This window comes from Thermobia domestica (genome assembly GCF_964235325.1).
Source record: "Thermobia domestica chromosome 7 unlocalized genomic scaffold, izTheDome1.hap1.1 SUPER_7_unloc_1, whole genome shotgun sequence".
Taxonomy (NCBI): Eukaryota; Metazoa; Arthropoda; class Insecta; order Zygentoma; family Lepismatidae; genus Thermobia; species Thermobia domestica.
The window spans coordinates 396063-411333 of NW_027655884.1; the positions used below are offsets into that span (position 1 = coordinate 396063).

Sequence of the window (15271 nt, forward strand, 5' to 3'; positions counted from 1 at the left end):
TTCTATTTTTGGTCTGAAAATCGAATAAGATTCCCTATTGCTGCTAAATATGATATTTCTGTTGTTTCTGTCTTTTTCACATTACTACTAGCGATTAATGTTAGGGGATGGCGAGGAAATCCCCTCTCGTCAAAGTTTATCCCCGGCCCGGCTCGCAGAAATAACATGAAATTTTTACATGGAATAAGTATTTTCTTTCTATATATTTATCAAAAACATTCCCCTCTAGTTCGGAAGTTTAATTCAAATACTGGTTTGGCAGGATGTCCCTATAGGTTTCGTGGGAGATGGTAGGAATGGCCCTATATCTGTCAGTAATTTATTTTCTAGATCTGGCAGTATAAGTTGAAAGCTAAAGTTGATAAAATGCGATAATTCAACATTGCTACAAGCCCGAACGAACCAAAAGAATTGGGTCGTATTGTGTTGTGAGGAGTTCTTTTGTTGTGTACAAGCGCTTTTGGTGGTATAAAAAACATCTTTATACTGGAAAATCACCCTTCAAGGAAACGACCAAAACGTGTAAATGTTGATAGTGGCGACGATATTTTAGAAGAGGCAAATATTGCTGGAGACCTCTAAGCTGGAAAACAATGTTGGATCCAGCAACAATTTATGCTGGTTTTGCTGTAAATTATGCTATTAATTTGACGAAAATTAATGGTCCAGCGATCAAATTCCTGCACAACTTTTCTTTTAATTTGGAGCGGAGGGGACACAAGTACGGATACCATATTGAACTCTAGGTTCCGTCTCCTTAGGATGTTATGAACATTCATCCCATGGAAAGCAATGGCAAACCACCATTCACCTTGCCAAGGGACTTTTAGGTCAAATACCTGCCTTCGGACAGAATATCACATCATCATTCATTAACAGCCATAGAATAACACATTGCAAAATTTTGACCTAGAATATATGCGAGACCATGCAAGGAAGTCTCGCGCGAGATGCGAGATGAGACTCAAAATTTTATGCGAGACGCGAGACGAGACTTCACATTTGCGAGACGAGACCAACGCTTGAGGTTGCGAGACGAGACGAGACTTTTCCATTTCTCGTCTCGTCTTGTCTCGCGTGCATCCCTACTTTCCTAACATGAGTAACACACTTCCTCCGAAATTTGTGCCCCCTTTTTTCGGCGCCCGGCATTGACAGTGGATACAGTAACTGTACTATCTATATTCCCAACGACGAAGGTGCTGGTTCAAGATGGATGTTAAACTCCTTCTTTGAAGAGGCCATTAACGTATCTGATCTAAGCCCACAACTTCTTAACCAAATAATAGAATGATCATGCTACAAGTCTTTGCAACTGGTTTTCTGTAACGAAGACTTGGACAAGTTCTGCCTGATGAGGAGAGAAGAATATCCTGGTCTGGTATCTGCTGCTTTAAAAGTAATAATTCCATTTGCTACATCGTACTTGTGCGAAAGTTTTTTTTTCATGGTAAACATTAAAAGAAAGACAAGAAATCGCTTATCAGTTGAAAATGGCTTCATAATGTTCGTCCCGAAGATTGAACGTGCATTGCTGCACTAGTAAAATTACACCATGCTTAGGTATCTCATTAGGTTTCAATTTTAATTGTATTTCAATGTGCAGGTTTTGTTCCATGTGTATTTTTCTAGTATTTCTATATACAGTTCTCATTAGTATCATATCATACGTCTTTCATTTAAATTCATTTTTAAACAACTCTGCACCCTTTGACAATGTTCAGTAGACTTATTTTTTATTGTTCTGTACAGTATGTATAAAAAATAAAAGTATGGCTATCAGAACTAAATTCAAAATAATTTCCGGTATTAGATTCTAACTATATTTATCTCTTCCGCTTATCTTCGCGGCCTCCTAGGGGCCACGACTCCCAGGTTGAGAAACCCTGCTCTAGGCATACATGAGTTATGTTGGAACATACATACATACACCTTTATATGTATAAATGCAGATAAGAGAGAGTTGAGAGAGAGCGATTAAGGTATTACCGCTCTCAATCTCTTCACTTTACTTTTGCGATTCGTGAATTTCTTACGTGACAGTTTGGGGCTAGCTAGTTTTTTGTCTTGAACCACGATCCGATTTTCGATATGCTCTACCTAAATGCTGTAATGCGAATATTGAGAAGTTACCTGCGTATTAAAATAGCTGCAAATAAATACATTACATAACTTATTTATTGCTATTACACGATTTTCTTAATTTGTATTTAATATTCACATATAACATACCGACGTTCTGTCAATACCTCAAATGTTATATTTTGAAGATAAGAATTGCTTATGTCGTGAAATGATATATATATATATATATATATATATATATATATACAACTGATGAATTGTAATGTAACTATTTTACATAATTTTCATGCATTGAGGAAAGTAGAATATCATAAAAGAATCCCACCTGAACGGGTATCGAACTCACGATTTAAACGCTCGGGGGTGTACCACTGAGCTAACATGACCGCTTTTCGGAAGCTGCTTCTGAAATATAACTGAGCTCATACGTAAATTATTTTTTTCGTATGGAAATCACAATGACGAAACGAGAGTGTGAATATATAGTTTCGAAATATTGTATCATTAACTATTTCAATCAACTTTACTTTTTTTCTACACTTAATACCATTTCAACATGTCTTATTATATTTAACAGAAGGAAAAACATATCTGTACATTTTATCCCGATTGCTAAGGTTGGCTTGGAGGTTCGAACCAGCAGCTTTAGTTTACTGTTTTCAGAAGATACCCGAAGTTGGACTTCGAAAGTGTTCGTCTCAATACAGCTATCATCATATCGCTCAATCTGTTTGGTATATGGTATATGTTTTTATACGTGTAAAGTCAGTATAACAATTCATTCTTTAAACAGCTTTTCGTGTGTATTAATACTCCTTTATAAAAACTGTTTTTAATATTATTATTACGGCGCACCATTTTCAGATTTCTTTCGCGAGTCGTTGACCAAGTCGTTCCCCACAATAGGCGTGTCGTGCAATTAACCAACCACGCGTCAGGTACTAGCTTTTACCTATTGCTTCCTGCTCACAGCTCAGAACATTGGTAACTATGGATAGACGTACAGCAGTAATTACTTTATGGGAGTTGGAAGGCTATTCTGCAACTGCAGCTAGCAGGCGAGTAGGTGTCTCGGCCTCTACAGGAAAGCGATGGATTCGGAAATATGGTCCTACGTCAAACTGGTAATTTACGATCTTCTGGTTGTCCGCATGTGTCAACCGAAGCCGAAGGTGCGAGATTAGTAAACGAAGCCCGGCTAGACCCACTAAGGACGTCTAGACAGCTAAGGGAAGCTTCTCTTTTTCCTGGTAGTAAGCATACAGCTCTGCGAAGGATTCTCATGCCGGGTCACGTGGCTGTGTTGCTGCCGTGAAGGAAAACTCTCAGACGACCACAAAATTTACCGTCTCGCGTTTGCACAGGCGAATGTGGGTCGCAATTGGGAAAACGTAGTTTTCTCAGATGAATCCATATTCACAATATCAAATGAGGGGCGCCGTTTTGTGTATCGCCCGAGAGGCACCCGATATGACCCTGGATGTGTTGCTGCTTGAAATCGCAGTGGCCATGTATCTATTTCATGTTGGGGTTGGATTTTCAGGCGCGGAGCAGAACAGCTTCACAGAATTGAAGGACACCTGGACAGTGCTCAGTACTTAGATATTATGAGTAATATCATGGTGCCATCTGTACGAGTATTTCAGCCTGATGGTGTAATTCAGTTCCAGCAAGACCAGTCGCCAATACATACTTCCCGTGTGGTTCAGGAATGGTTCGCAGGGCAGCCTGAGATTGATTTTATTGACTGGCCGCCTCGTGGAGCAGACCTCAATCTCATGGAAAATATGTGGGCAGAAGTGAAGAGTACTCTAAGGGATAGTTGGCCTAAGGCAGATCCACCAGAACCCAAGATGACCTGTGGCATCTTGTTTCCGAAGCATAGCTGGAGGTAGGGGAAGGAGATAAATTTGTCACCCATTTAATAGATTCCATGCCCAGAAGAATAGGGCGTGTAATAAATTCAGAAGGGTGATTTTTTTTTATTCTAGTGTTTGTTTTAAATTGATAACATAGATGTAATATTTTATGTAAGACTCCTGTAATTGGGATTCTCCTGTTGGAGTCAGCGGATTTAAATAAATAAAATAAGTATTGGACACAATATTAATGTCCCCGCCTTAACTCCCGAAAACAGTCCTTTTCAGGGCTACCTAAACGCTTCTGAAAATATTTCTAGAAGTAAACCACTCCTTGAATCCGATTTCTGTGCAATTCTACTAACAAAAAAAAATAAAATAAAATAAAATAAAATAATTCCCTGCAGACTAAACTCAATACGACCTCATTAACAAGCCCGTACTCTACCAGTGAGCTAACATGAACATGCAAATCCAACCTGAACAAACACGACTTTCAATTTCCGGTATTCCATTACACTGATGGTCATATACTTTGCAAATGTTGTATTCAACTTGGGATATTCCGCAACACATAAACAAAGCGAGAGAGAGAGAGAGAGAAATGAATATACAAAAGCATATTCAACGTATTCGAATGAGACTCTAAGTAACGATATTCCGTTCTAAAGAGAATTTGTGTTTCTTCCCGTGACGTTAAGGGGATCGGGAAAAGTTATGTGTCTTGAAGCAGGATCCGACTTTGGATACTCTGTTTACACACTTTGTATATTCGTAGGAATATACTGTATTTCACGAATGTAAATGACATGCTGTATTGAGAATATTGAGAAGTTACATCTGTATGACAAATAGCTGCAAATAAATACACTACATAATTTATTTATTGCTATTAAACGATTTTCCTAACTTGCATTTAACATTCTCATATATAATACCGACCTACTGTGAAAATTATCTCAGATTTTATATTTTAAACATAATAATTACTACATTCTGCAATGATTATGTTATATATATACAACTGATATATTTTAATGTAATTATTTTATATAATTTTTCATGCATTGCGGAAAATATAATTTTTAAAAAAGGCATTGACCTAGATAAGATTCGAACTTATAACCTTATGATTTAAAGTCCGACAACTTACCAGTGAGCTAGCACAAGGACTTCTGCTAAGGGACTTTTAGCGATGTATAAATATTCTCAAGATAATTATGACATTCATATCCACTACAAACGCTGTTTCTGTTCTACTTTGACTTTTATTTTAGTACTCAGGTGATAATTATATTCTATGTATTAACTTTGAGCATTCTTTTACATATGGAAAGATTCGTTTACGTATCTAAATGTTCCATCACGTATGGAGAGCTAAATGACAAACAAACATTTGCTGACATTAATACAAAGTTTCGAAATATTGTATCATTAAATATTTCAATCAATGTTGCTTTTTTCTACACTTGGTAACAAGTCTTATTATATTTAAAAGAAGAAAAACACATCTGCAAACTTTTTCCCGATTGCAAAGGCTGGCTTGGAGGTTCGAACCTGGTTTACTATTTCCCGAAGATACCCGAAGTTGGACTTTGAAAATTTTTGCCTCAAAATACCAATAAAGAATGCGCTCAACCTTTTTGAGACAAGGTGTACATAACCTTTCCACTACAATTAATAAGATTGATGAAAGAATAGGTAGTGTAGAAAGCCTTTGTAGTTCTCTCACTGTTAATCAAAAGGATTTGCAAGTGCAGTTGGATATTATTAAGGTAGAGGTTGACAGTAATAAGTCGTGTATAGAAGATAATAAGTTATGTATTGAGTCTGTTAAGTCGTGTGTTGAGTCTGTTGAATCTCGTGTTGATTCTATAGAAAATGAGGCTGAATCTCATCATAAAGCATTAAAGGTTGTTTTTGATAGAATAAAAAAAAACTTGAAAATGAGAATGATGAAGTTAGAATTGATTTAGAGGGGTGTAATACTAGCCAATCTAAACTTTTTGCTGAAGTGTTAACCCTAACTAATAAAGTGGATAAATTACAGAAACCTAAATTTACGTCAGTTGAGTGTGGGAGCCCGAGTAAGGAAGGTGTTCCCTGTAAACGTCCTTGTACTAGTGAAAATTCTCTTGTGTCGTTTTCTGAATCAAGGGATAATTGGCTTGTTAATATTATTGTTAGTACGTCTGCTGAACGAAATGCGTCTGTCACTAGTTCTGTTAGTTATTCAAGTAAACCTGTGTTTGTGCAATCAGAACCAGATACTAGATATGAGTTTCCAGCTAGTCCTAGTGAAACTAAAGTGGTTGCCAGTGCTTTAAATATTTTTCCAAATGTTAATTATTCTGTTTATTACAGTAATAATATAAGTAATAGTACTCGCACTACTGACACTTTCACATGGTCAATGTCGAGAGGGATTACTTCTCATGTTGGGAATAGCCCACCGGTGTTTAATACTAGCTATTTAAAGCCTAGTTATGATCCTAGTGTTTTCCACACTACTATTATACCGAATAGCCAGGTACCGCGAAACAGTGTTGCCACCTTCAGTGGTATAACATCACATTCATTGCCTTTTGCGATTAAGCAGAAAGATTTAGAATCTTTTCCTTCGTATTCTGGGGATATCAAACCTGGAGCCCCAAGGAAGTTTTTGAGGGATCTTGAGAAATGTTTAAGTATGTATTCACTTACTGATGGAGACAAACTACGGGTCGTAGAACATTGTATGGTGCGAGCCGCGTTTGCTTGGTATAGCTCAGTAGCTCCTGAAATCAAAACTTATCAAGACTTTGTGCGTCTTTTTAAGAATCAGTATTGTTCGCCTCAGATAGAGCGTGCACAGAAGAAGTCGTTGCAATCTTTGCGCTACGATAAGACGAAATTCGCTTCATTGTTAGACTACGTTTGGTTTGTAGTTGAAAGTTACTACAATATATGTGAAACCCCGAGTACTTCGGAACTTGTGGAATTAATTTTAAATTGTTTACCGCCTAGGGACATGCGTTTGCTGTCTGTTCAGCAATATAATAGTGTTGATGAATTAATGAGTAAAGTAGCGTTATTATCTGGAATTGAGGATACTTCCATGCATGAAGTTAGGCCTCCGACAAAGAAAGTATTCGCTAAGCAAACTAAATTTATTAATCGTAATTCAGAACATGTTGACAGTAGCTGTCAAACTGAATTTTTAAGCTATGCTCAGACTGAGAATAGGAATAATAATAATAATAACAATAATGGTAATAACTATCAGTATAATAATCGATACCGAGGAAATGGTAGAAACCGTTATCGTGGAAGAAATCGAGGACGTAACGGAAGATATCAAAACAATGATAGGAGACGAGTTGAGGCATCTTCCAATCCAAGGGAAGATCGACCTTCATCTCCTTCGGAAAACTAAGGTTGCAGTCTTTTCCGAACACGGGGGGAAACGACTGGTGTATTTCTCCAGTCCCCGTAGATAATGATTCTGAAACTAATGTCAAAACTTATAATGTCTTGGTCGAGTCATTATCTGGAGATGTAAATAATAACGAGAATAATAATTCTATGTCATTTAACGTAAACTTTGTAGTCGAGGAGGATGAAGAAAAAGAAAAGCCTGACTATTATTTTTCTTCTTCCCCCATTGTAAAGGGGAATATTGGCGGAGTCCAATTAACCTGTACTATTGACTGTGGATCAGATTTATGCCTTTTGGACTGGAATATTTGGAAACAGTTAAAATTAAAATTTTCGTCTACTAAATTGCGACCATATACTGGTTTATCATTGGGTGCCTTTGCCGGTACAGAGAAGTTTTCAGTTCAGGGTGTCCAGATATTCAGTTTAAATATTCAGGGTCATTTATTTGATATTCCGTTGTTTGTTATAAAATATCTTCGAACAGATCTTATTTTGGGTTGTCCATTTTTAGATAAATTTAAAGCTGTTATCGACAGGGAGAGAAAGGAAATCAGATTGCGTGATAATGCTGGTAGTCTTGTCGTGATTTCGACTGATCAACGTAATATTCTTATGGTAGCTTTGTCTCCAAATAAGGTTGAGATCGGGAGGACTGAATGGCCATCCGATAAGCAGGAATTACTTCTGAACTTTTGTGTTCTGATGTTGACATTTTGGAGGTTTCTCCCCCAGTAAAAATTCAGCTGTCCTTTCTGTGTCAGATGTGCATATAGTTCCTGAATCCAATCTTTGAGAAGCTGAAATTCAGGACTACATCTCATCTCGGGAAGATTTAGATACCAACGTTAAGCAACGTTTATATAATTTGTTACTCCGATATCGTAATATTTTCTGCGAGTATCCTCGTAGGATACGAACGCCTTTGTACAAGATAGAATTAACTGACGAAGAACCTGTCGTAGGACCGTATTATTCTGTGCCAAAATCCATGGAAATGGAATTTGAGGCAGAATTGCAGAAATGGATCGAATTAGGCATAGCCCGTGAACAGACCTCACCGTACCGGAACCCCATGCATTGTGTTCGCAAGGCGTCCGGTGCTGTTAGGCCTGTAATCGATTTTCGCCTACTGAACCACCGCGTTCGAGCTCCTAAGGCTCAGGTGGAACCAATAGGTGATATATTGAACCGTGTAGGGAAAGCGCAATACTTTTCAAAGTTCGACTGTTCGTCAGGATATTATGGCGTAGGTCTCCATCCTTCGTCATATCCCTGTACGAGTTTTGTTTATAAATGACGTCAATACGTGATGTTGGTCTTGCCTCTAGGAATCAAGAGTGCGCCTGCTATTTTCCAGAGCGTAATGTATAGCTACTTCGATCAAAGTACTAAAGATTTTGTCACTTTGTTTCTGGACGATATTTTAATACCTAGTATTTCTCTAGACGAACATTTCGCCCATTTGGAGCGTGTGTTCGAAATTTTTGAGCGTGGGAATTTTTCCCTAAATTTCCGGAAGTGTTGCTTCCTTTTGACGGAAGTGAACTTCCTGGGACATATTATTAGTGGTCAGACTGTTAAAGTTGACCCACGTCATAATGAGCCAATCCGTTGCTATCCCGTCCCAAAAACCAAGAAAAGGATGCGTCAATTCTTAGGATTATTGGGATGGCGACAGCGGTTTATTCCTGATTATTCGACTCTTACCTCTCCATTGTACGATCTCATTAAAAAGGATGTCAAGTACAAACTCACTCCTGAAGTTTTGGATCTCTTTTATAAATTGCGAGAAATCGTCAGTAATCCGCCTGTGTTGGGACAATCTGATTTTAACTTGCCATTCCACATCCATTCGGATGCTTGTTCAGAAAATTTGGCTGGTTTACTGGCACAGTACCCTGACGGGTCCGATCATCCAAATGTCATTGCCTACGCTAGTCGTAGAGTTAAACCTCACGAACTTTGTCTTCTTTTCAGTTGGAATTGCTCTCTGTCTTGTTTCTGTGTGAACGTTTTTCACAATATATTCTTGGGAGGACCACGTATATTCATACAGATAATGCTGCCGTCACTCATTCTTTTTCTATGAAGAATTTAGATACTAAGACTACTCCTATGCTTCTGAAATTACAAAGGTTCGACCTTGTCTTCGAGCATTGTCCTGGGAGTCTAAATTTTGTAGCGGACACATTGAGTAGGAATCCACCGGAAGTGCCTTCTAAGTTAGAAGAGTGTCATGTCAATTTCTTGTCTGTTCAAGATTCGTCTCTTTTCAACCTGGAGAAAGTCAGGGAAAAGCAGCAGTATGATGATTTTTGTATTAAGATAAGGTCTTTATTGGATAGTTCTCCAGAACATGTCACTTGTTATCAAGGTTTGTTATATTTCAAGCATAGGAATTTGAACCAATGGCTTTTGGTTATTTCTCAAGAATTAGTAAAGGAAATAATTGGAATAGTCCATTCACGTGGTCATTTTGGGGCTAGGAAATGTATGTCTTTATGTCGTTCTTTATTTTATTGGAAGAAACAAAGTCTGTCAATTCGACAGTATATCAGAGATTGTCTTGATTGTGCTGAGACAAAGCTCGCTAATCAAGTAATACTTAAAGAAGAAGTTCATATAGAAGCTAGTCGATCTCACGTTTGTTTGTTTCTTTCCTTTGAAGACTGCTCATGTTAAAGGTATAATTTCAGTGTTGGAAAGGAATTATTCTTATTTGTTTCCCTATCCTAATGCTATTGTCTCGGACAAAGGTTCACATTTCGTCTCGCGCCTCTGGCAGGACTATTGCAAGGAACATAATATGAAATCAATATTAACGTCCAGTTATTCCCCTTCTTCGAATGGCTTGGCGGAAATTAGCCATAAAGAACTCAACCGAATTATTCGTTTGGAGTGTCATAGTAATCATTCTAAGTGGAGTACTGTACTGAAGCGATGTCAGGAACTCCTTAATTATTCGTTCCGTAGTAGTATTGATTGTACGCCTGCAGAGCTATTTTTATCTTATTCTGCTATTGAAGCATTTAAAAGAATTTTCCTTGGCCTGGTGTTCTAGAAAAGACACCTACCCAAGATCGTCATATTACGTTGTATCCTAAAGTTATTAATAAAACTAAGAAATCTTTGAAACGAACAGGAAGGGAGGTTAAGTTAGAAGAAGGAGACCTAGTAATGGTAAAACTTCACCATCTTTCCTCTTCAATCAAAGGAGAATTTGCTAAATATATGAAATGTTTCTCGGGCCCTTTCTTGGCCAGAAAGGTTCTGAAAAACTCAGCGATTTTGCATACCCTCACTGGGGAAAGTGTGGGAACGCAAAACTTCCACAACTTGAAGAAATTCAACTGCTCCACAGAACGGAGAGATGAACTTCTTCGGAATTATCCACATAAATAATTTTGTCTTTAACTAATAATATATATAGTGTTAATTTTTTTTCCTGTCCCCTGGGTGGATGTAACGTTCCTCTTTGAGCGTTACATTTTCTCAAAGAGATTATTTGTGGAAATGTTTAATCAGCTCTTAGTTAATGTTATTTCTTTTTATATTTTCTCAATTCTCAACTCTCATAAAGGATTCAAGATGGTCGACAATTGGACCAGTGTGTAGCTATAGTGTGCTACTTTTCTTTGTATGTCTATGTTTTGCGTTGAGCGGCTTTTGAGAATAGCTCTGACTGTTTAAAATAATTTGAATTTCGTGTTTCGTTTAAACAGAGGGATTAATTGTAAACATACATATATAAACGTTTATTTATATAATTTTTATTCCCACTTAGTTATATCTATTCTATTATTAAAGTTGTCGTTTCCATACTATGCTCTGATGCGCAGTATGGAACGACCAATCAGGAGCGAGCGGGCTGCGGAGCGCCCCCTTTTTTCTTAGCTTTTTTGTAACAAAACATGGCGGAAGTTTAGTGAGAAGCATAATTTGTCCATGCCTTTGGACATAAATTTACAGCGAATTGTACAGTAAGCGATCGTCCTTTTTATTATCAATGCCCTCTTAAGCATTGCTGTGTTCGAGCAGTGTGTTGGAGGAGTGAACATGTAGGGGATTATAAGAAATTCATCCAAACCTGCTCAGCGTGTGTGTCTGACGTATTACTGGGATTGGTGTAATACTTGCTAATCACTGCTGTGATGAGAGTTGAAGTTCAGTGATCTTTCCAAGTTAATCTCTAGGACTACATTTAGTCGTGCGTAGCCTCGTCCTGTGACGTAGTGATTCTGTGTCATCAGATTCCTTAATAAGGGACTCCGTCCTATGTCACTGGTTATTGGTCATACCTTCTTCTGTGGGATTTAAATGTTCCTGGACTGCGGTCGCTGTTGCGAACACAAGTGTTGCGGCAGTTATGCAGCGAACTTCTGTCTACCTGGTGAAGTAGTGGTGGAATGTGCTTACTTGGCATTAACTAAGGAGATATCACCCTTTGGTCAACCTGTGCCGAAGTTATGGTCATGACTGCTATATGGTGGGATGTTGGAGAAGTCGTCGGGACCGATCGCCGCCTTAGGACATTGTTCCACAACGTTTCTGCAGTGTTCCTACTCGTAGAGCGGGAATAAGGTCGGGTGAGCTTTGGTCACTGTTTCCAGGTAACTATGTTTACTATTCTTTATTCCGTCCTGTGAAGAAACTGATGCCGTCCAGGAAGTGGTGAAAGAAATTTGTCCACTGTTTATACATTCGTTCAAGTCGCTTCTGATCACAATATCTAACGTCATATTATTACCTTCGTGTGTTCATTTTATTGCTGCAGATCGTTTATAAGCAAACAATAATATACATTTATTAAATTCTTGGTTCTTCAGTGTATTTACATATTATCTGCGTCAATTCACAATGTCTATAATATTGTCTAAAGTGAGTCTTGTCAGTAACATGTCCGAGTAAACGAACGTGAGTTTCTATCCAGTAAGTCGAATCATACGCCAGCGGGGTAGTCTGATATCAACACCGTTTCTTTCTTGCTTTGAATAAAATCATTTCCCAGAGTTGTCTAGGCATATAATGTATCATTCACTACCATCTAGCTCATGTTCATCTAGTAGCGGGCATTCCGTATTGTCTATTAATATATATATATATATATATATATATATATATATAGTTCACAATTCTAGTATTAAGTCGCCGCACTACAAATTTTGTGTAAGTCCTCGAGTTGTCTTCGTTATGTTTTAGCTATAATGCTGCTCACTAGTTCAGTGAGGCTCGCCAAGACGGTGGGTATACGATACCGCTCGTACTTCGATGCGATAGTGTCAGGAGTTGAGTCTAATTTCATTGGCTGGTCTTGTACTTCCCATAATGTTCCTACAGTGTGTATTGTTATTACAGCCGCTTTTGATTGTAAATTATGTTGAGGGACATACCCTCCAAACAGCTGGGTGCGGACGAAGTGGAGATGTTATGTACTAAAAGCGGGAAGGTCAATCGACACAGCCGTAGGTCTACTCTCTCTCGCTGCAATGAGATGTTTACGAGCAGTAATGTAATTGGTAATTTCCTCTCTGTGAAGTAACCTACCGAGGATCTTGTGCTAATGTTTAGTTGGAAAAATGTAAACAACTCTCTCACTGTTATTAAGGATACTGTTTAAACCTTGTTGTAACTCATCTTTGAGTTGTGTTGGCGTTAGAAGTTTGTGGAATCCTTTAAAACTGAATACAGATGATTTTTTTTACAATTGAGTCTAGCTGTCCATAATCATGAACGTTAATGAGAGTCTCAATATTATACATTATTATCAGAAAGTTAAATAAACAGAGTTGCAAGGTATGTGGTGTTGTTTTGAAATATATTTTTTCTTCTTCCTCATTGTCGACGATGCCATTAGTGTGCAAGAGTGGAGTTGAATAGCGTTGTGCATACTTGTCTATAAGCCATGGCGTAGGAAAGGAAATTTTATTGGCGACCCATTTTTTTTCCTTCTTTCCTTTCCCCTGACGTTTCAAGCTGGCGATACTAGTCAGAATTTAATTATGAAAATATTACATTTCAAGTTGGCTTCCCATAGCCTAGGAGTGTTTCGCCTCAAGTTGGCTACCCAGCCATAGAATCGAACTAGTGTAAATAGCACTTTTCAAGTTGGCGAACCGAGCTGTAGGATTATTTTATTGCCAAAAATGTTACACTATTTGGTTGTTGTCGTGTCATGCGGGAAGAAATGAGTGATACAGACTGTCGCGTTGGTGTTGATGAGATATGCTGGATAGAGCTCACATATGTCTATGTTTATTAAGAGTTAAGTAAGTAAGTAGGATGTCTGCTGAGTCGAGGAATCTTCCTCCTAATGGAGATGATATTATTTGCGTTTGTTGTAGCGAACCTCCTGCTGCCGCGGAACAGATCGATTCTGATAAGAAACGTGCTATATCTTGTGACAGGTGTCACGAATGGTCACATTTTGTTTGTGTTAAATTAAAGGATACTGCTGGTGTTTTTGAAGCTGTCAGCTCAGATTCTTTCGTTTGGGTTTGTCCTAAATGTGACGCACATACTTCTCCTGAAGTGTCGGAGCGTGAGAATGAATCACCTCCCAAACATTTCTCTTCGCCTAAGTCCCCGCAAGGAAGCGAGAAAGGGACAGAGCAGGCGAATGAACTCGCCGTAATGCTAGCTCAGGTGCTGAGTAAAATAGCAAACGTTGAGAGAAGTAATGCTGATATTAATAGCAAGATAGAAAAAAGTAATAGTAAAATAGAAAGTAAGATAGCATAAAGTAATGAAAAAGCTGAAGCTAGAATTCAGGAGTGCATTGTTGAAAATGTACATAACCTTTCCACTACAATTAATAAGATTGATGAAAGAATAGGTAGTGTAGAAAGCCTTTGTAGTTCTCTCACTGTTAATCAAAAGGATTTGCAAGTGCAGTTGGATATTATTAAGGTAGAGGTTGACAGTAATAAGTCGTGTATAGAAGATAATAAGTTATGTATTGAGTCTGTTAAGTCGTGTGTTGAGTCTGTTGAATCTCGTGTTGATTCTATAGAAAATGAGGCTGAATCTCATCATAAAGCATTAAAGGTTGTTTTTGATAGAATAAAAAAAACTTGAAAATGAGAATGATGAAGTTAGAATTGAACTAGAGGGGTGTAATACTAGCCAATCTAAACTTTTTGCTGAAGTGTTAACCCTAACTAATAAAGTGGATAAATTACAGAAACCTAAATTTACGTCAGTTGAGTGTGGGAGCCCGAGTAAGGAAGGTGTTCCCTGTAAACGTCCTTGTACTAGTGAAAATTCTCTTGTGTCGTTTTCTGAATCAAGGGATAATTTGCTTGTTAATATTATTGTTAGTACGTCTGCTGAACGAAATGCGTCTGTCACTAGTTCTGTTAGTTATTCAAGTAAACCTGTGTTTGTGCAATCAGAACCAGATACTAGATATGAGTTTCCAGCTAGTCCTAGTGAAACTAAAGTGGTTGCCAGTGCTTTAAATATTTTTCCAAATGTTAATTATTCTGTTTATTACAGTAATAATATAAGTAATAGTACTGGCACTACTGACACTTTCACATGGTCAATGTCGAGAGGGATTACTTCTCATGTTGGGAATAGCCCACCGGTGTTTAATACTAGCTATTTAAAGCCTAGTTATGATCCTAGTGTTTTCCACACTACTATTATACCGAATAGCCAGGTACCGCGAAACAGTGTTGCCACCTTCAGTGGTATAACATCACATTCATTGCCTTTTGCGATTAAGCAGAAAGATTTAGAATCTTTTCCTTCGTATTCTGGGGATATCAAACCTGGAGCCCCAAGGAAGTTTTTGAGGGATCTTGAGAAATGTTTAAGTATGTATTCACTTACTGATGGGGACAAACTACGGGTCGTAGAACATTGTATGGTGCGAGCCGCGTTTGCTTGGTATAGCTCAGTAGCTC

General features: G+C 38.0%; 1 protein-coding gene across 1 annotated transcript in view; it reads left to right on the plus strand.

Moving 5' to 3' along the window:
• Positions 1–15271, plus strand: part of LOC145676335 (uncharacterized) — a 203786-nt gene that overhangs the window by 52842 nt on the left and 135673 nt on the right. The gene's annotated exons all lie outside the window — the stretch shown is intronic.